At 38.9% G+C, this 23235-nt stretch overlaps 2 protein-coding genes across 2 annotated transcripts in view; one reads left to right on the plus strand and one right to left on the minus strand.

Annotated features, from left to right (window-relative positions):
* LOC105205800 (apoptosis-resistant E3 ubiquitin protein ligase 1) overlaps window positions 1–23235 on the minus strand; it is an 89981-nt gene that overhangs the window by 51158 nt on the left and 15588 nt on the right. The gene's annotated exons all lie outside the window — the stretch shown is intronic.
* The window catches only part of LOC105205801 (agrin), a 35202-nt gene that overhangs the window by 1186 nt on the left and 10781 nt on the right, over window positions 1–23235 (plus strand). The window lies entirely within an intron of this gene.

Below are 23235 nucleotides of genomic sequence, written 5' to 3' on the forward strand. Positions count from 1 at the left end.
TCGCTTCACGCATGAGTAATTAAGAAGCGAACAGATTCGCAACCAGACAAATCCATTCGTTACTCCACGAGGAACGGTCGATCGAGAGTAAAATCTTCGTTAATGACCTGCCACAAATACTCAAGTGATGGATACAACGTTAGAATTCATGCGGAACATTAGACTCGGATCGATACTGGAAGTAGTTCAAACCATAAAATAATATTAAAATAGCGACTTTGTATGACAGGCAGAATTCAGTTATAATCAAATTTGTATCAATTTCAGAATGAAATGTTTACACACGATGACGTGTTATATATTCTGTCACAGATTTCTCAACTTAACTTTCTAACTAAACCGAAATTTTTCTTTGTAAAAATCGAATCGTTTTAAACTGCAAAAACGCAGACGTGTGATTTTATTTTCTCCAACTTATTTACAACAATTGAAATAATAATTTTGTTCTTTACTTCAGTAAAATAACTATTAACTTTGATTGACACGACGAAAGTTTGTTCATAAAATAATAAATTGGTCGTAAAGAAAGAAAAGTACGTCAGCGCGCAGTACTGACACTTCAGAGAAAAAAAGAGCGCTTAAATATATAAAAACTATTTGGCCAGGAATGTGTGGCCGAGGTGTGAAATTCAGATCTCCCGTTTATTCCGACACACACACGGAAGTTACGGTCCATGAGTATGGCTGCGATTAAGGAACCGTTTCTCCGTACAAGCCAACGAGGAGCAACAAGTAAATTAACAACGGCGTTGACCGAAATTTATACACGTACGCGCGCGCGTGTGTGTATCGAAGCGGACCACCTTTCCCTTTTCCTCGCGACGAAGGGCCCCGATAGAGAGGCGCCCATTGAACCCCAGCATCCGAAAGGCCAAATGCGACGCTCTTTCAAGGGAGGGAGAAGGAGAGAAGGAAGGCGGGGTTTTTAGTTTTAATCTCTCGCACGCTCGCATTCTCGTGCACGAGTCGACTCGTGAGGCCGATCTCGTTCCTCTTCCTCTCGACTCCTCCGATTTACGTTCGCTGTATGGCCCTTTTGCGTGGCTCAGTGGCGTAACTCCCCATCGGCACTATTAGATTTTTATCCGGATGCACCACCACCACCGAGCAAAAAGTACTCGTAATTACGGTTAGTTGAACGTCGAACGAATTGGAAAATGCACACCGCGAATGAACGCGATCCGTAACCAAGGAGAATCTCGTCTCGCCAGTAGCAGTTCCGAGTAGTGTAACTTTATCGATTGTAGAGTACTTCTGATCAACGTATCGAAAGGGAGCGCATCGTCGCCGCCGGTGCGTGGAAACATTACACAAAACTTATTCTTTTCGTGCCATTCCGCTTAATAAAAAATTTCTAATCAACCGCGCCTCGCGGAGGATTAAACTTAATTCCGGAAGTCCACGTACGGCGTCTGCGCTGCAGATGCACTACCGCTAAATGAGAACTGTTTATAACCATAAAATAAACTAACGTCGAGACTCCATCTCAATCTCTTCTCCAGCGTGCGTTATCTCCGGCGGAATGCGCGCGCGCGCGCGCGCGCGCGTATGATGCAACCGGGAAATACGTGACGGGTCTCTTCTCTTATGGTTTCGCAGTTGGAGTTCCGGGCGATGGTTACGCTACTGCAGTAGAGAAGTGCATAAAGGGCCCCGCGTATAGGTCGCCTCGGGTGTGTTCGGCCGGGCACATATAACGCGCAAAACGATGAGTTAGCGGGGCTGACGCGCCTAATTAAGTATGCTAATCGTCAGCTAAAACTCGTTGCTCGTACGAGCAACGAGTCTGGAAATCCACGGGACGCGCGATGCGCGCAAAAGGACTCGCGCGCGTGAGAACCCGCGAGTAACGAGTAGACACACCGCCGGTGCCCTTAACGATAGCGAAACCCTCCTCCATACCTCTCTCTCTCTCTCTCTCTCGGTCGTAACGAACTTCCGATCCACGGAAGTCTATAATGACGACGCCCGGTATGCATCGCGACCGCCGCCGAGTTGGAAAGTATCCGTTCAAGTTACCGCGACGATAATGGCATCGCCATCGAGCGAGCCATCGAGCGTGTCGTGCGATTTATGCCCTGATTAGCTAATCGTCGGCAATTCATATTGTAATTAAAAACAGTCCAGAGTGATCGAGTGAGCGACTTATGAACCGTGCGATTGGACTTTGCATTGAGCGTTGCTAATCATCTTAATTTATTGACTGAAAGAATATTGATTGAATTATAAAATGTAAATACAAGTTAACATTTTGGTATGTAAACGATTCATAATTTTTATTAAAATAACTAGACAGACTTACTTGAACGTATTCTGTTTCTGACGACACTGAGAATAAAACGGTTGTATTAATTGGAAATCAAGATTCAATCAAAATTCAATTAAAACGAATCAGAATTCTTGCAGGGATTATTAAATTTTTCAATTAATTTATTCTTTTTAAATCAATCAATAAATTTAAAAAATTTTTTTTAATCTAAAAATTGTAAATTCTAATTATCTCTCGTTTGTATTCGTCTTCAAATCGACACTAGAAAAAATGTTTTGTTGTAACAACAAATAATTTGATTAAAACCGAACAAAACTATTTAATTGATATAAAAAATATTTAATTAATAAAAAGAAATATTTTTTTATTTATATGTATTTCGTAGAAACAATCAGATTTACTCTACCAAACCTTTTCTCTACCAAGCCTTTGCTGAAGGCGCTAAATTTTTGTTCCTAGTGTAACTTTGAAAACTCGTAAGAGGAATCATTTTATTCGAATATTAATGAAAAATTTCATAATGCTTTTTAAAGCGTAACTAAAATACTTGTTTATAATAACCGGAAATTTTGTTTATGTCCTCACTAAAATTTGTTTAATTAACATGTCTTGTTAATTGAAATTTGTTTATTGTTGCTTTTTTCCTGCGAGAAATCGCAAAATGAGGATTACAAGAAAAAAAGTCTCATCACTTTGCGATACGTTTTTTTACTCGGATCAGGCTTGTTTTTACGTTTTTACGTTTTTACGTTACATAATTATGTCGAAATAATCACAGTAAAAAAAAAAACTTTGAACTGGTATCATAAATACAAGTACCGTTGACTAAATGTGTTTAGGCAAAATTATCTCTTCATTAAATAATAATTCGCGATCGTGCACGATAAAATATGTATCTGTCATCATTTAAAAACGAATTACAGTTACGTTTCACATTCTGCCAGATTGTGAGATAGTATTGTCCATCGTACGGGTGATCTCAATCCGCAAGCGAGTTTCAAGTCCAACGACAGTGAAACCGAACATAACGAATTTTCTGCGGTAATAATGCATGGCGTAAAGCGTACATAAATTACGATCATCGCCGACGAATTCATTGCGACGATTATATCTTCAGTGCTATCGCCGTCGTGTAGCACGTGTAATTTATTTTCCAATTAAAACAATACACGCTGGATTTTACTGGGCATTTAATAGCCGATAATTTATTGCGATCAGCGTAAGTGTCGGATCGTATACATCCATGTTGCTCCTTTCCTACACGGTCTGGCGCTATAAAACGGGATCGTTTCTTCCTCCTAATCGCGCGCCATCACGTAGCTCGATTCTCACTTCACGGCGTCGCAAATTTCATTAAGCCATCAGTAACGATAAATCACGGGTGTGCGTGTTCGAACGAGACGCAGAAACGCGCGACACGAGTAAAGCCGGATTTATGGATCCCGACGTGAGAAATCGAAGGGGAAGCATCGAAAATATTTGTCGCGGATCGTGGGATTTTTATTTCCGGATACGCTTTCCCAAGAAGACTCTCAGCACGAAGAGTAGCTGCACCGTGATTGGCGGTCTTTGAATGCTTAAGCTGCGAACGAGTTTCAACGCGGATACAAAGAATCCTTAACAATGCGTTCGACCGTTTCAACTAGCTCGGTGAGATGCCTTCCCTACGTACGAGAGAGAGAGAGAGAGAGAGAGAGAGACAGAGAGACAGAGATCTCATTAAAAATTGTAATCCTATTTAATTAGAATTAAGTACAATTACATAATTTGCGTAATTACCCGGTAAGGTATTTTCAAAAAAATTACTTTCCTACTCAGGATGACTCTGCACTCGCCTCTTAATTCATCCATTTTTTTTACACAATTATTCGCAAGAACGCGCGCATTATCTCTTTCGGAAGGTCTGATGAGATTTTAATTCTTCAACGAGAGCAGTTCCCTTGTTCTTAGATCGTTTGTCGGTGCAATTTGTAGCGCGAGAGGGGGGGAGGAGGGACACGAGAGAAGCAGAAATAAGAGAGGAGAGAGACAGTTGCATGCGCGGGCCCACACACCTTGAAAATTGCAAACTATTTTCATCGTCCTGAGGCGGCCATTGTCTTAGCGTGAGTCACCTTTTTAAGTCTATGCATTATATAGCCGGAATCGATCAAATTTAAAAAAAAAAAAGAAAAATAACTAATCATAGTCGGGCCACAATCTCGGCATAAATCTCCTAGCGAAGTTTTCTTTTTCTTTGTTAAACATAATTTCAAAGCAGATAAAATATTCATTTTATTAAGGCACCAGGGTTTAAAGTATCTTCTCTGCTGAAGTAAGTTTGAAGCGAGTTTGGAACAATTTCTCGCGTCGTTTTCCACATCCCCTTTATTAATGGAGAAAAACGTTTCCTCCTCTGTTAGTTTAGTTAAAAATTAAGTGTTTGCAATTTCCTGTAATTTCATTCGACGATCAGTAATATCATGAAAGTTGTTACTTGACGTTTATTGACGGCGTTGCGTGCAGTCACCGGTTTCTCATCATTTCTCATCGAGCAATGGTATCTCGTCTCTTCTTTTTTAACTGCTTACGTTATGACGCTGTTTACGCTCTGTCGCTGCCGAGGCTTATCTGCATTAAATTCCGTGTATATTTTCAATTTCCTTTTTCAATTTATTCTAGATTTTTAGCGACTTTTGTCTCGCAACGTATGATAAATTATTAATCAACGATGTACTGCAAAATAATTGACATAATCGCGACTTAACGCGACAATAATAAATAGCCAGCAGCAATCGTTTTATTAAATAGACGACATTTCAGATTTATCACGGGATGAATCGAGTTGGGATTTTGTGCGTCATTCTGCGTAGCGCCAACACTATTTCAATTTAAAACTATTCAAAACATCGATTTGCACGAGCTGGAAACTTAATCATTTGCGCAAAATTATTATCAAGCAGCAAGATCTGTCTATTCACCATTAATATTGTTTAAACAACTTAATCGCACGTTATTTAATTTAATATTTTGTTTAAGGGGATTTTATTAATTGGTCAAAGTTAATCTGAGCGATAATATGAAAGTAAATAACAATTTATTAAAGAAGGTGATTTAAACAGCATCGGGATGCACCTGCTGTCCACTTAAATGTACAGCCTTTTACGGATGGGCAAGCCCACCGATCGCATGACATCAAGCTGATTATATGGGCCGCGTCTTCGCGTTCCGCACGAGGGATCGGCCGTGACGGCTTCGTTCATAAAACAGGCCTGATAATGAATTCATTACACGTTACGCGTTCAGGTGCCCCGATAATTATAAACACAGTGACCACGGTCGCGTACAGAAAACTGGTAGACGACGACGCGGACGTGTGCCAATCAGTGCGAAAGTCCCGTAATCGCTAATTGCATGGACCAGCAGTCGGAGTAAATTATTTTCACGTTACTAAGTGCAAACTGAAATTTATTGATAGATCCGGATCTTATTATTCGGACTTAGTAACAGATTCGATACCGCGAAGCGGCGGTCAGCTTCTCACGGTCGGCTGCTTTCGACGTCCGAATAGTCATCGATTACAAATTCATTTGGCACAATTATTTTGACGTTAAGGATATTAAGAAAACGAGGAAAAGTGACGGCTCTCGTCTACATTTCGCTCGGCTGCTTCGTATTCACGCGCTCGAAACACCCGTTAAATGATTTGCGTGCGACAGCGCGCCTCCCGATTGAATATCTGGTTAATCGCCGAATCAGAGGTGTAATTTGTATTATTAAGGCCGAAGATATATACTTAGTACCGAGCCCCGGGCAGTTAGCTGTCTATAGTGCTGAATGAATGGTTCGTTAGTGCCTTCTCGACAGTAAAATGTTTATATATAACAAGTACACATAACACGTAGGCGGTGCATTTTTGTTGCTTTATTAGAGATATCACTCATTCGCGCATGCTCCGCTCGTTTATCAGAAATCGACAATTGCTTTTGAAAACGCAGAGGAGATATATTTCTGCAGTAGAGAAGCAAATCAGAATTTTCTTACGTCGAATCGAATCATATAATTCGCGATATTAAAATAATGAGATTTACATAGCGTATAAATCATGATTGGGAAAGGCCTCGGGCGAAATCCATAATTTGTGTACATTCGGTAAACGTGTATATACGTACTTCAAAGTTTCGGTAAGCTTGAGCGATACGTGTCACACGTAATGGTTAAAAATCGTAATTCCAGCAAAGAGCAAGAACCGTACGGACTGTTAAGTGAGCGTCCGTAAAGATTCGTGAATGTGTGTTATGCTAAGTGGAAAGGCGTTTACTTGTACGCCAGTGGAGTTGGGAGCACGCACTGGAGATGCTATCGAAACGGTTTCCTTGTCGTGTCGGCGCTATTTGTGCACGCGGGGCAGCTCGTAGAAAATGTAAATTATTCATTAAACGACGGATACATCGCAGTCACGTTCCTCATTCATTGTCAATTTTTATTTTACCTCGTGTACAACTAGTTGCTATTAGAATATTCAAACGAGACGGCAAAAATCCCGTCAGAGACTCGTTTGATTCTTACGAATCTCTTTCTTGCCACCATGTATCTTTAATAATCATATAATAATTATTACATTATGTTATTATTATTCCTCATTAATTTATCAGCAAACTAGGTCACGTGTCATTCTGCAGCGATTAGAAATTTAACTTATACAGAGAATAAATTAACTCTGTTTGTAGGTCACATCTGATCTTGGATTTTCATCGATCATTTTTAATAGAATAGGAATGCACAATCATTTCCTCGGGACGACGACAATGAATCTTCCTGCTGTATTTAATGAACCGTGTCGAGTATTGTAGTGGGGATTTTTTAAAGCGAGCTAAGTCATGGCAAAGTCATCTCGCACACCTTTTACGATTATTATAAACGGACCACAAGCGACAAATGGCTATGTTTTAATTAAAAAGTTATTTGAATACTCAGAATACCTGATACCGTTATTTCTACGGATCGTTCGCCGCAATGACAATAATATCGGCAAAACGTAAAATATCTCACGCACCTGAGAGTATGATAGACATGCACTACTTAATGAAGTTGAAGGAAACCCGTTTTGTGCGAGAGGCGATGTAGAATCTCTGAGTTACTATATTACAGTGGTAAATTGCGCGCGACAGAAATTTTTAGAAATGGAAATTCTCGTCTCGCGAGCATGACTCTCGCATTATTGAGTTGAAGCAAATCAACAGCCAAAAAGTGGATTGGATTTGAATTGTAAATACGAGATTGTAAAAACACATCCAGTGTTGCGCGTTACATGATACAAAATCGATTTCTTAGTACGTGCACATTGATTTTTTTCAAACGGCTCTATTAATTATAGAAGTGTGATATTTATCGCTCGCGAACGAGAAAAGAGTGTTAAAAGTAGCGAGAGTATAATTGAGCAATTTATTTAAATAATTCATTAGGCATTCCATCAAAGGATTCTCTAATGACATAATTAAATCTCGTCATTATGCGAAAAAATAATATATAATTACAGACGCGGAATCGTTGTAAATATCGGCTAAAACGTTATCGTCGAGCTATTTGTACTAACCTATTAACAGGACAACCTGCTCGACTCGTTCTCTGTCTCTTTCTTTTAGTTAATCATCAATAACCTTAGCATGACGTTGAGCATCAGTGTACTGGATAAAAGATGACGACCCATCTCTCTTTATAGACTCCATTTTATTAACGTTTCCCGAGTACGATAAATCTTTCATTTAATCTTCTATTTAAATACGGCAATAAATTCAAAAATTGTAGCTTTTCTCTTTCGATTGAACGACTCGTTAAAAGAAGTAATTCTCTCTCTTTTTATGTGATTAAATAATTACCTCGTAATTTTCGAAAATATAATCAATAATTGTATCCTTAATACTAATTGATTCAAGCAATTAGCTTCGTCCATCAATCATGCGATTATATTTCAACGTAACTTTGGAAAATGATTATTTTACGGATGGAGAGCTAGATAATTGAAAAACAATTACGTCTATTTTCTAAATAATTTTGCGACCATATCGTCGACTACGATCGACATGTGGTCATTAGGCATCGAGCCAACAGGTAGCGAGTGGCGATTGGCTCTTTCGATCGTCTCGGGTCAGGTTTTAAACACCGTTATTGTGGCCGATTCATCTTACGAGCCGATGCTTGACTTACTTTGCTGACCCGGAGACCCAGTGAATGTGTTCCCGTGAATATCAAATAAGTTGCGCAAACGACATATGATCTGTGACAGCGATATTTTGCGAGCGTGTGTGTACGCGTGTGGAGCTAGTGCGATTTTCGAACATCATTGCACGTGCTACATGTAATGACGAACGCAATTCAAGTGGGCAATTATAATTCTGCAATCTAGCATCTCTCACGTACGTTCACTTATTTGCATGTAAATCGCAAGTAATACTATATATTTGATAAATTGTGACTAACGACTCATAAAGAAAAGTTGGAGTAATATTATATATTAAAATGCTTCACATACAGGGTGTTTCATAACATGTGGGGACAATTTTAGAAACAAATTCAGGACATAAAAATAACATAAAAAATTCATGTACATTATACGTCAATCAAAATCAGTTAGCGAAATATAGATAATTTTGTAATTATCTATATTTTATTTTATTTATCGTGACAGATAAACAATATTAGATAGATACTTTTAACATTTATTAGTAACTTTTAATATTTTATTAAATAAATATTTCTTGATTATATTATTTGTTCAAAATATCCAGTTATTGTTTGTAAACTAGCTATTGCTCTTTATACAGATCTGAAATATTCAAATGAGTGTTAATGTCTTCAGTGAAAAACATATTATTTTACATATTTCACTTTGTATTATTCAAGAAAGCCTACATTAATCTAAAACACAAGAATTTTTGTCACGTTATCGTTGCAGTGTATGAGCAAATAATTCTAAGCGCAATATTTGAAATACGAGATTGCAATAATTTGCATTTTATCGCAAGAGCTTTCATATCCAAATATTTGCATCTTTCTCTCTTGTAAATTGCATACATTTGCTTTAGTTGCTTTTATCGACATCAAAGGATTCAGCACTCAGCAGAGCGGCATTCTGTGATAGTGAATTATTCTGCTAATAGCATTCGGGTTTCTTTATATTTTTGCGCGAGTTTCCCGATATGATCTTGTAACTTTATGATGTTGCGCACGTTCCTTATACATAAAATGCGGTAGCATTCCACGGTGCAATTTAAATTACAATAATTTAAAATGATTCCGCGCAAAATTTACATTTTGACAGTGTTTGTAAAATCCGTGTATCTTCCCTTTTTCGCTCTTTATATTTTTTCAATGCAACGATACTTGATTTATTCATTTGATCAAACGAATTGCATGCGATTTTAATGACAATAAATATATTAGACTATTGTTTCGATTACTTATTATTAATCTTAACTGTATATAAGAATGTTTGGCTATACGATACCAACTAAAAATTATTGAATTAAAAAATGACAAGCTTCTTAAGTTCATTTAATTTATTTTTTTGAATTTTGATTGCAAATATTCGAATTTTGGTTCTGAAATCAATTTAAAACAACAAAAAATTTAACTTACAATGGTTTATTCAACCACATTTTTGCTGCAGTTTTAGATAAAGAAAATTTTTAAGGAATAATTTAATTCAAATAAACTTTTACAATATTCATTAGAGTTTTATTAATATAAATAAATATTTTGATTAAATTCAAAATGCTATTTCTTCGTCAAATTCGCAGATATACTATGCAATTTTACATACAAAAGGCAAACAAAAAACTATTAGCTTTTAAACTAATAAGAGAATTGTGCTTAAAATTTACATAGTCAAACGTAATAATAGAAGAATCTAATGAAATTTTTATATTTTTTATAATGCTTTGAGATGTGGACATACATTCTTAATCTGTCTGCGATCGAAAGCTTTTAACGACGGCGAGCAACAGTTTTAATTAAAGCATTGATGATTCACGTATGTGCACTCCGACGATATTCTTCACAATATTATATCTCAAGATTGCTTGTTAGAAATGTAGAAGCAAGACAGGCTGCTCGAGAAATCGTGCGGATGAGAAAGCTGACGGGAAGATTCTTAAGAAGAGAAACGGATGATTAATCACGGAGCTCGCGTAATAAGCCATTAGATTCTCGCAGTTTGCGCGGACGACTGCGAGATAGTTTCCTCAGGCTAATGAAGCTGCACAATCGTTCCTACGCAGTCGGAAGACGGTGGAAACCCTGACCTAGACTTAAGTAGGTATGGAGGTAAGGTCGAGGTCACTTTCGTGTTTCCTCCCGGTGAGGAAGTTATCGCGATTAAATCTACCTCTGTCGAATCAAACGGCGAGAGCTTTCACTCGAGTTGCATAGATGACTGTCATCAAGATAACCCGATAGTCGAAAGACTTTAAAGGATAACTGTGCTTCGACTCTAATCTCTCTTCGAGATTGATCAGTTTGAGATCAATCGATCTCAAATTAACCAAGTAGTTGATAAGTCCTGAGAAAGGAGGACTACCATCGCGAGAACAAAATTGTCTATGACTTTCGCTTCGTTCCCATTCCGCATCGTCGATGGAACGTCACTTTGCATGATTGAAGATCGCTGCCGTAAGTCACGACGAGGCAAGAAAGTATAGAAGGTCGGGGTCGACGTCGAGATATATTCTCCGTAAAACAATCATTAAACGTACTAAACATCGACTATCCTCTCGCACCGATGCACGCTACTAATTAAGGGCTGAGGTAATCACTGCGAGTCTCATTACCGTGATTTAACGTTTACATAGTCATCACTGGCTGAACGGCGGAATTTGCTAAGTTTTTTTTTTCATTTACCAACCAAGTAAGAAAGAAAATTAATTAATCCTCCGCAGACCAATCTGTTTTTTAAGTCAAACCATCTAGCTCACTGATAAACAATTGCATTTTTCCAAAGATTGTAGAATTCTAAAAAAAATTCTGAAAACATTCTGGTACACTTTAACATTTAAAAATACGATTGTACATGACTTGACGATTTTTACTTTTTTTGCACATTTCCGAATTTAACGGGGAATCAAGTTAATTAATTTAACAAACCATTCGTTACTCTCAGATATTATTTTTTCGTTCAACAAGTCGGAAGAGTCCGCAAGAGAGCTCGTCGAATACTTCTTTGTGCCGTAACGTCACAGACGGCCAATAAGGCCATTGTACTCCCGTTATTCAAATTCGTTCGAGAGATTCCGGAGCCAGCGTGTCATTTACCAGAATAGTTCCATGAGCGTTCCGCCGCAGTGAGATGAAAATATAATTCACATCCCGCTAAACGCACCATCGCGGATACGCGCTTCGAACGGTCGGGGGTACGCGATTTAATGTGCACTTTGTTGCGTCTACGATTTTTGCCGCTGTCACCGACCGGTAAACTAATCCGCGCTGAGTACTTCCGGAGTAGCGCGAGATTACCTTCTTCGCGGCGCGCGCGCAAAGAACTCGCGCGAAAACTCTCGCGGCCCTTCCTCCGCGTACAGCGCAGCGTGAAGTACACCTTCGTGCGGGATAGCGATAAATTTAGCTGGCGGCACACCGTTGGAGATATATATCGTTTCGTGTTAAACGCCCGAGGTCATAATCCCTCCGTCGCCGATGAAAGTGTACGAGAGCCGCGAGAGATTCAATTGCGTTATCAAAGCCCGCGGCTAGAGTATGAAAATCGAAATCCGTACACATATACCGTTTACTAGCATATAGTTCACGCGCGTATCCGCTGATATTTGCTGGTACTCTGTTAACTATTTCACTTCCAGCTCTCTTTTGGGAAAAGAAACATCCAAAATTTAATTATTTCAAAGATTTTCAGGATCGTTGTATACGAATGTGAGATGAGTAACACATAAAAATTCTATACAAAGATAAATGTAGCGAATGCACGTGGAAAGAAATAAATTAAGTGATTCAGCAAAGCTATAGCTCGCTGCGGGCGTTCAACATCTTAACTAAAGAGATTTAATAGTTCAACAAAGAAACAATGTCTGAAAGCAATGAATGGTAAATGTTCCAATGGGGAAGCCAACCCCAATGACCTTGACCTTAACACATGACACCCTGAACAACATACGAAGGTTTCAGTCGTTACCCGTTAGTCGTCTGTTAAAAAGTAAAAATTTACATCTATAAAAATTATCGTTAAAAATTAAATCTATAATTTGAACTTGGCATCAATATCACATGATTTATACATTTGTACTTTCAGGTAAACCTATACATCCAACAATTATAGACCTTGTTTTGGGCAATAAGCATATTGGAATGGAATATAGGATTTATTTTACAAGGAGCGGCAATAAGGAATTAAAACGCGTACCTATTCGCATATGCTCCGCATTTTAATTTAAACAAACGCAGCGTGTAATAATTATCATTTAAATGGCAAATATCTAAAGATCGCGTGGTGACGTTATCATTTTACTAACAGCTTCACCCGGCAAACAAGAAACTGGGAAGCGTCATCTGGCTCGCGACATGCGATGTTACTCGTACACATAGGAAATAGAACATGGAACTGAACAGAAATATTGTGTCAACCGCTGAAATAACTGATCAAAAATCAGGGATAACTGATTTAACTTGACTGTCGAATCTTCAATCGTAATTTTAAGCTATGAAACGTAATTTCATTAATTTTTGTCTCGAAATATTAATATCTTACGGATTCCATGTATGAAATTATATAGTCATAACGAATATTTAAATTTGCAATTATCACGGAAAAAGAATTTGTTAAAACAACTGAGAACTTCAATAATTCAGCAGATCTACATAATCGTATTAATTTTTTGTTAAACTATCAAATATCTCTTTATAAATGTTGTACTTGTGCAACACAAGCTACAGCTCTGCTGAATCACCCAGCCGTGATACCGTGTTGTTTCATGCGACCTCTTACAAGTTATCTGACACGTAAAATCTCATAGCGAAAAATGTATCGCTTTCGAGCAGCGTGATAGCGGAGTGCTCGGTTGTGATTAAAATTATCTTTGTCAACGTATCGTGCGTATCGAGCGACACAATCGGACGCGGCCGAGCGCGATACGAAGCGCTGAATTATTTTCAAAACGCATGAACTGCGTTCCGCGCGATGGGCGGTCGCGCGCGCGCGCGCAGAAAAAAGCGCGAATGTGCGTATCGCAATTTTCACGCCGAGGCGACGAGGATAAAAAGAGGGCCGGTTACTGTCGCGTATAAAGACAGAGGAGGAAGTAGCGCGCGCGATACCTCTGTCTGCATGCGTCCTCGCCGTCTTGTAGCCGCGCCGGTCGAAGGTTTCTCCGATCTAACGGATCGGAGATCTCTCGTATGCGCGCACGCGCGCGCACGCACGCACGCATGCACGTGTGGAAGATCGTTCAACGCGAGTCCGATCCGGGGAGGCAGTTTTTCGTCCCAGTACTCCACTTACGACTCTGTCCACTTAAATTGAGACTCGCCGCCGCGCCGCTCGTCGTGCTTGATGATCGACGACGAACGGCACACATATCGGCGCGGTTCTTGCGCCGATCCGCGCGCGTACGCAGGGCCACGCGCGTCCCTTGTGTATACAGAGGGCTAGCCGGGATGATAGGGTACGAACACACGTAAGTGGAGCGTGAGTGGTTCTCGAGAGCGCGCGCCGCGAAAAGAGGGTCGTCCGACTAATTCGCGTAATTAGCGACCCTTCCTCTTACAGCTTACTCCATATTTATTACGGCCTCTCCGTCCTTTATCCGCGGCTTTTCAGCTTTTCATAAGACAGCGCAAACCTAATTGGCTTCGAAGCGAACGTCCAGTTGAGGCCTCGCTCGCGAACCGGAAATCATTTACCGGGAAAACTGACGGTGCACGCGACTGACGATGCAACGTGCAAAAAGACCGCTCTTCTCTCTTTTACTCATCACCGCGCGCTGGAACCTGCTTGTAAATAAATTATATGGAGGAGTCCAATACGTCGAAAGCGCAGTGGATTAGCATTCTAAAGTTCCTGTCCGAGGGATCAAACGGTAACGAATTCCGCGCGATACTTCGATACATCTGTTTCCCTGGAATTCAGGATCTCTCTTTGGATACGGATCAGGTCGCGCTTGTTCGTCAGACGACAAGGCGTGAATATCGGACGTAATTGGCAAGAACGACGGGGACTTTTAACGTCGATGTCGTCCAACGTTTTATTTTAGACGCGGACTGCAATTAGAGCGTCTTACCTGCAAATTATTGGCGCTCTGTATCCCCGAGCGTTAACTTTCGTTGTGATCTACTAAATGGAGGCGTACTTTCGAGACAGCGATACGCAAGCTATCCGCACGTTCGTACCGCAGATCGGTTAACGATAAGACGTCCTGTCGACGTCAGATATCAACGTCTTGCGCGTACTACATTTCCGATAGCACGCCTTCCGATAGCACGATAGGAGTGAAATGAAGATCGATGTGCCTAACAAATCAATAGTCACGTGACTTACTCAAAGATGTTTGGCTATATTACCAAAAAGTAATCAAAATGAAAAAATTTTGACCTCTCTTTTCAAGTTTATTTTTTTTCCTCTCTAATCAACGACTAAAAATTTTTTTATCGCAAATATCCAAATACTCTGAAACCAATTGCGAAGAACAAAAGCAACGAATAATTTAGCTGCAAATGGCTTTTGCAGTATAACTGATCATGTTTTGCTGCATGTAAATAACTTTTAAACGGGGAAGTGGTTCCAAACAAACCTCTGCAAAAATATTTATTAGAGTTTTATTAATATGTGTAAAAAAATTTGATTTAAGCCGCTTTCTCATAAAATTGCAAATAAGTACTATAAAACACGATTCTATAAAAATCAAGAGCAAACAAAAAAATTAAATGTCTTTTAAACCAATAAGAGAAATATGTTTAAATTTTTGCACAGACACACATACGTAATAATAGAACAATCAATAGATTTTTTTTAGCACGAGATGTGACACATATATTTTATTTTTATTTCATTATACATCTATTTCCTGTGATAAATTCATTTTTTGATTGATGTGTCTAAATGGACTATTAATTTAATATCGCAATCAGTACAACGACTAATTAATCGACGGACAATTATACGAGTTTCTGTGCGAGTATGCCGCGCTCGAATACACTCGAGCTACACGCGAATATCGCTGTTTTATTATCTGATGTTTCTCTTTCATCGTCGTGCACGTAGAAATAGGAAACATACCCGCAATTCGTGGGAAATAGATCGAATAGGACGTCCTCTCCTTTATCCTCGCACGCGAGTGTCCAGTCGGCCGTATCCCGCGATTTAATTAGTTTTTTGTCACGCGTTGAAATACGATATCGGCTCGTATACAGTTATAAGAGATCGCGGTGAACCGGTACCGCATGCGCGCTGTCGATCGGCCTGTATTCGTAACTTCTGCTTCGACCTCGAAATTCCTGCTGGCCAAATAGTCGCGGCACCGCGGCGTGCTCTTTCAGCTCGCTTCGAATTGCATTGTCATCTTGTGATATAACGTTCAGATTCATCGTCGACTTCATAATTAAGATGATGTCATTGTGTGTGTACGCAATGACAAATGTGGCAACAATGAGAATAATAAGTTCTTACATGTGACAGTCGATACGCTGAGAGAAACATTAGTAAATTTTAATAAATATTTATTGGAATATTATTATTAAAATATTTACTAAATGCAAATATATATTTATTTAGCACAAAAACTGAAATAACATTTTTTCTTATAAGAAAATATTTATATATTGTAAGTAAATATTTCATTAGTACTATTCGATTAAATACTTATTAGAATTTCGGAGTATTTTTATTTTTAGTGTATTAATTTTATAAAAAAAATTAAATTATTCATTAATATATTTCTCTGGTTAATAATTAAATTTATTAGATTCGTGTTTTTTTTTTTGTAAATTAACAATTGGGTTGAAGAAATAATTAATCGAATTATCGTGCAAGGGGGATGATTCTGCCATAGTCGCGCAATTCATAAAATAGATACTTCGTTGAAGATTACTGTCGTTATTTACTTATAGCGAGTCGTAGCATTCGACTAGTATTTCAAAGCCTCCAAAGAGTCTATGCTTTTGATCAACCTAGGAGCGATGCGGCTCTCATCACGTGCCGCAAAGTCGATAAATCATGTAAGTGCTGCCGCATGCCATCGTCGTTTCAAACGATCTTGCTTTAAGCTTCCTTAAGGTTGGTTAACGACACGCACGCGAAAGAGAGAGAGAGAGAGAGAGAGGAAGAAAGAGACATACAATACAGATACTATGAGGAAACCGAGATTGTTTCGCCGAGATATCGGAGAAACGTTGGCAGTAAAAATTAAGCATCTCATGAAGATGACGTATACGAGATCCTGATCTCGCGATCAATGACACTGTTGCGTTCCCGTCGCTCACGTTTAATCACAGGCACATAAAACAGATGGCACGGAGAACATTTTCATCTCGAGACAATCGAAATCAAACCCTTCAGGGTCACTGGAGGTCTGAATAACCTCAACTTAGAGGTTATTCAGACCTCCAGTGAATCTCCAATAAATCTTAAGTGTCGGGAGATATGTGATTAAAATTTTAAACGAAAGATGTTTAACGTGTTGTTCCAACTTGAAAGTGTTATGGTCCTCGATTTCTCGGCTCGTTTACGAAAAGGAGGTAAAATAATTTTGTTTGATAATTACATCGTTCCTCGTGCACCACCGTGCGGAGAGGCAAGGCGAGGCGTAGCAAGGCCTCGTTAATGCAACACCGTGCGGACGTGTTACGGGACAATGCTATGAGGAAGACGAGATCGTTTCGCAGCGATAAAGAGGCAGCGGCAGCGCCGACCGACCGGACCGGGGTGATCGGCCAACCCAATGTGTTTGCCGCTGCGCGCAAACGGAACAGTCCGGATCCGAGCACGAGCTCCCGCGATTTTGACGCTATCGATTGCAAATGATTTATGAGCCGCTCTCACGCGGAACGGACGTTATTGGCGATAGTGCGTCTCGAGAGCACGTAATTACGCCAAGACATACCGAAAGATCGGTCGAATCGGCCGTAGCCGGAAGCGCGACGATCTCTGAGCACCTTCAGATCGATCGTAAAGTAAATGTAACGGATATGTAACGATAGAGCCAAGAGTGCCAAATTTTTATACATTTAACTAAAAAATTAAATACGAAATAATATTAACGTACAAAAATAGAAAAAATTTTTAATTATTCTGAAAATAATCAAAACTTCAAAAATATCTAAAATGTTTATCTTTAATGTCCAAAATGCTTGTCAACGTATTGTATTGTTTATAAAAGATATATAAAAAAATTTATCTTAACAAATACGTTTTTAAACAATTTTGAGAACGACACCAAATGCAGATCCTATCACCAATAAAATCGAATAGAGATAAAAGTTTCAATTTATTAACCGATAAGCAAAAGCGTACGAGATAAGTATAAATTATAATAATTGGAAAGTACTGTAATTTGATTCTTGTTGCAAAATAATGCGATACCTACATTTGCCAGAAATTCCTGTTTGCACACTCTTCGTGCAAATATTTACGCAACCATATCGCGATCGCACGCGTTATCGTAACTGATGTTATGCAAACCGGTTATAATGACTGATACACTATCGCGAGGATGCACAGCATCGAATCATCATGCGATCGTTGATTTACCCGCGAAGATCATTCTATCGTTGCAAGAGTCTATAAATGAAATCGTTAAAGATTAATGTGGAAATTAATCATACTACGCGATACTGGAAAGTAATTAATTATATGCTTAATCTTTAAATACTGATAGTAAGTATAAAAAGTTAATGAATTAGGCATCGAAAATAAACGAAAACCAATATAATTTGACCTAATATATATATCCGTTTCATGGCAATATATAAAATGTAAGGTGATACAGTTCTAATTATGGATCATTTAAAGTTCAAGTAATTTTCGTCAATTTGTTTAAATTTAACGACCTAATATTTAAAAAGACTGTTAGTGTCAATGCAATTAATATTTTAATTTCAAAGAAAAATTATTATTATTATTATATTCAATAAACCATTTGTGAATTTTGGAAAAACATTAAAAAATGTTTATGTATGAGCCTCAATTTTGAGTCGACATAATTAAGTGTATCTTCATGTTAATGTATGTCGATGTACTAAATACGGTTTACTAGGAGTGTCATAATTATTTAGAAAAGTTAAACATTTCGTTTTTCTTTTTAGTACCAGCAATGATTCAAAAAGTAATTTCATATTTCAATAATTACAAATAAATTAAAGAATGTAAAAAATTTTCAATAATTTTATTAATACATGTATATGTTCGGAAGATATTTAATTTTGCAAAATTGATTTGTAATTAGGATTCGACCATCAGCTTGTATGAAATAAGAAATACGATCGATGCGCAGCGCGGTTGAGTTAAACGGATTTATGGGGTTTGTAGACAATGCGCATCGCCATTCCAACAACATCATCGATCAATGTAATAGCACGTGAAAAGCCTATGCATATCGGCGTTTCGGATCGCATTCAACGCGGCAATAGCGCCGGACAATTGAATAATTTATACTCGGGCCGCGTCGATTTTGCTCCTCGCGTGTAAAGTGACTACGGCTACGAGGAGCGGCTTATTCCGCCGAAGGGAATTTTCTTCCATCGCATAGTAACAGAAATTGCAAGCTAACGAGCTGTGCGCTTCCAAGTGAGCAGCGAAATGCTAAGAATTACTTAACAAGATAGCGTAGCAATAATTTCGACTATGAGGCACATTGCTGTCGGAAGGGAGCGTTTAGCCGGACGATTATCTTGTCACGCCGGTGGTTTAATAATCGTAAAGTCCCGATGAGTCGATGGGGAGGAGACGAAGCGAACGGGAAGATTTCTCTAACGACAGATTTAACTTCTTCGCGAAACAGCCTCGCCACGGGGTAAACGACACGCCTGGTAACTGTGCCGTTAAAAATTGTAAAATCTATTTAGCCGGCTAGCCGGCAGGTCGCCGTGAGGCACGACAAGTGCTTCCTCTAATTTGTCACGCGTCCTAACGAGTATCCTCCCCCCCCCGCTCCCCTAGTTCCGAGGGATTCTCGAAGGAGTCGCGAGAAGAAGCTGACACACTACGTAACTTCGGCACGAGCCCGATTCACATGTACGCACACGCTCGAACCACCATCGCGTACTACACCGTGAACTTGTAGACGTGTAATATGCGCGATCGTTCCGCTATCAATTACCGGCACGGCGCGACGTGGCGTGCTGTTCTTCGTCCTGCCTGGTTTCACTTCTATTTCTGGTTTTCACGATGTGCAGTCGAGAGGTCCATTCATCACCGGCGCGCCGGACGACCGATTTTCCTCGATTCCGGCCGCGAAATCGAACTCGTCGCTCCGAGCGAAAAGAAACTGAGATGACGAGTAAAGCAAACAAAGGGAAAGGGGCGAAAGAGGAGGGGGAAGAAAGTAACCCCGTATTAGTGAAATCGATTAGAAGAGATTCTCGAAGACTCTTCGTATAAATTTCGAGCGCGCTGTCGAGAGTAACGTCCGACCAGCTAATCTTGCAATTCTTCTCATCAAAGACACGGTCCGCGCCAAAGGGTTACTCACTCACGAAATCAATCAAGCATCCATCATCATTGAAATCAGTATGAAATCAATTTGAAAACAGAAATCAGTTGAAATAATTTCAACATTAAAGCTTTAAGAAATCAAATTGAAATCATGTATTTAAAGATGTGTAGAACGTTTCTCAAAACATTAAGATTATGAAAAATTGCAAATTGTTTTATACTTTGTACTCAAAAGTAATAAAATTTTCTATAAATGTTATCTCAAGAAGGAGACATGCACTTTAATAGAAATATAATTAATAATGAAATAAGACCAAATTCTGAATTTTTTTATTTAAGTACTTAAAATACTCAAAATGATTTATGTAAAGTTTCATTGCGATGCAAAGATCAGTTCTATAAAAATAACTAAACAATCACGATAAAACTTTATGTAAATTATCTTAAATACTTAAAGTACTTGCATAAAAAAATAAAGCTTTAATGTTTTACAAATAATTTAATTTTAAATACCAAATAGAATAAATAAACCATAAAAATAATGTTAATAAATAAAAATATAATCTTCACACATGTTTCATATATATACAAGTAGTTTATTTAAAATTTTAATATTAACACATTTCTAAATTTTATTTACTTTGCAGAGACCGTATGTCCGATACATTCTTAAACACGAAATCATTTGAAATCATTTGAAATCACGTTGAAATCGCATGAAATCACAAGAAATCGGAAATCAGTCAAGTACCCTGTTCACGAGTGAGTAACCCCATGGCCCGGGTGAGAAGGAGAGACAAAAGACGGCGCTCGGCATTAATCATTTTATTTACAAGCCGCGCCGCGCACACGATGCATGCAACGCACACACATTCGTATTCCCATATGAAATCATTTTCCGGTTCATTAAACTGATCTTTATTTCAGCAGTTATCAATCTCCGCGGCGTGCTCGCGCGACTTCGCCGCGTCCGCGCCTTCCACGGGCTCTCGTTTCGAGGACAAAAATTCAAAGTGCAGCATCCACCCAACCGGCGATGCATCCTTGCCGCGGTTCACCGACCCGCATATGCCTCCCTCTCTCTCTTTCTCTCGTCCCTCCTTCTTTCTCTCCTCCTCCTCCTCTTTCCTTCTCTACCCGGGCGCATTCATTGTGCATCGTACCGCATGCATGCATGCACGCGCGCGACCCGCAGTTTCTACGGTCCTATAATTCGATCTGCATTGTTCACCAATCGCCGATCGCCGCTTATCCGGACGTCGGTTGCTTATTGGCATAATTGATTCATTTAATCGAGTCGGGAGGGACAGAACGGCGTAACCACTTGTCTAGTCGTCTGCGAATGGACGCCGATCAAATTCTTCAGCGCGAAAAGATCACGTCATTCATGCAAATACAAGACGCGACTATTTAATGGATATAGTCTTTCCTCCGCCTTTTCATTTATATTTAACTGGCTTATATTTATTTCGTTCGTCATGGAAAATAGTTTTAGATTGATTCATACTTGATTAATTAATATGCGAAAATCATCAATTACTCCATTGAATCTCACGATACGCTAATTAATTTAAAATGATATCCCTGCAACACATCCCTTAATCTATTTTCCAATTTTATGCACAATTGGCTATCATCGCAACAATCAATTAGCATATTGAGCTCGAATACTCTTGAAAACATCGATGTAATTTGTATTTGCTATGTTTGATTACAATCACTGCTAGTAGATTATTTAATTTGAATAATTTTTTTAAGAGAACTATAGACGTATTCAAAGTTATCGCATCATTAAATTGATTCAGTCAACCAAATTGTATCGAAATGAGTGAGATTACACAATATGACAATTTTACATTCAGCTGTTAATAAGAATGAACAATAAGCAATAAGTATTGATTGTATAATTAATAACAAGTGATAGATTACTCACTCCCCGCCGCCCCCCATGGTCGTCCGACACCACCCAAGCCGGCTCCTCCTCTCGGAATCCCTACGTGGCTGCTTCCTCATGGCACTCACACTCACACATACACACACACACACACACACACACACGCGCGCGCGCGCGCACTAATTACCGAAACGTAACGAGTACAAGACTAATTACGCGGACCGATATTTCCCGATTAAACGTATCGCGATTCAGGACAGCCTCGCTCTCGTCGCGTCTCCGTGGCGTTTCGTTAACCACCGTAGAAAATTTCGATAGGGATAACACTCCGGTTTATCGCGCGCGGCACGCTAAAGTTAGGAATGCCGAATCGAGGAATGTCGATCGACCCTTGCTTTCCTTGTTTGTAGGCGCTATTTATCGCGAACGCGCGTCCCTATGGATTACTCCAATCAAATGCGCGTTTTGTTCAAAAGCGCTCGTGTAGACAAACCAGAGATGGAGATTCCCTTTTGCGCGCGTTGAACGTACGGCAACGCGTGCATGGAAAGCAGGGGTACCTGTACGACGCAATGCGATGTGACGATTTGTCCGGAAATTCAGAGAGACGGAAGAAAATGATACGGGATTTAGTATTCAGCACAAAAAAAGCGAAATTTTCGATTGCGTGAAACGCACGTTTTACTAACAAAAGATCGATCGCAACTTGCTGTTATTAATTTCAGTAAGCGACTCGCAACATCTCCGCGCGCTTTTCAACGATCTGAAGTTAGCGAATGAACTGCGGGTGCTTTAATCGTTGCGCGGGGAAAAGTTCAAATTTCAAATCGTTCAATGCGATGTATCTTACGTATGTACAGTCGTGAGCTAAAAGGTTGCAACACATTTTCTTCGATAGTTTTTGGAATGTAGACTTGCTCATTAATCGGCGAACGTAATTGGTTCTTACCTGTGGATCCAACCAATTAAAAATCGAACCATCTAACCATCGAAGAAAATGTGTTGCAACCTTTTAGCTCACGACTGTACATACATACATACAAGCATGTAATAATTATATGCTTGATTAATAAGAAGTCTGTAACCAAAAATTGATAAAAATAATCGTATAAGTGACGTGAGTGATTAGGAGATATTCTTGTTTTCAATACTCACTTTTACAAAAAATTTTTTTTTGAAAAAGTATAAAAGACATAAGTTTAAAATTTGGTATTTATGGTCATTGATATTTTAATATATTTTTTTTTAATTTTCAAACTTCTACTGTTGCAATGATTTAAGATTCAAAAATTATCAGAAACAAAAAATTAAAAAAATTTTCAATTTATATAAATGTAATTCTTGTTCAAACTACACGAATTAAAAAATTGATTTTTGCGCAAAAACGACAAAGTTTTAAAAAAAGTTCAATTTTTATGTCTTTCTTTTCGTGACTTTTTCTCACCG

Source organism: Solenopsis invicta, chromosome 5 (genome assembly GCF_016802725.1).
Source record: "Solenopsis invicta isolate M01_SB chromosome 5, UNIL_Sinv_3.0, whole genome shotgun sequence".
Classification (NCBI taxonomy): Eukaryota; Metazoa; Arthropoda; class Insecta; order Hymenoptera; family Formicidae; genus Solenopsis; species Solenopsis invicta.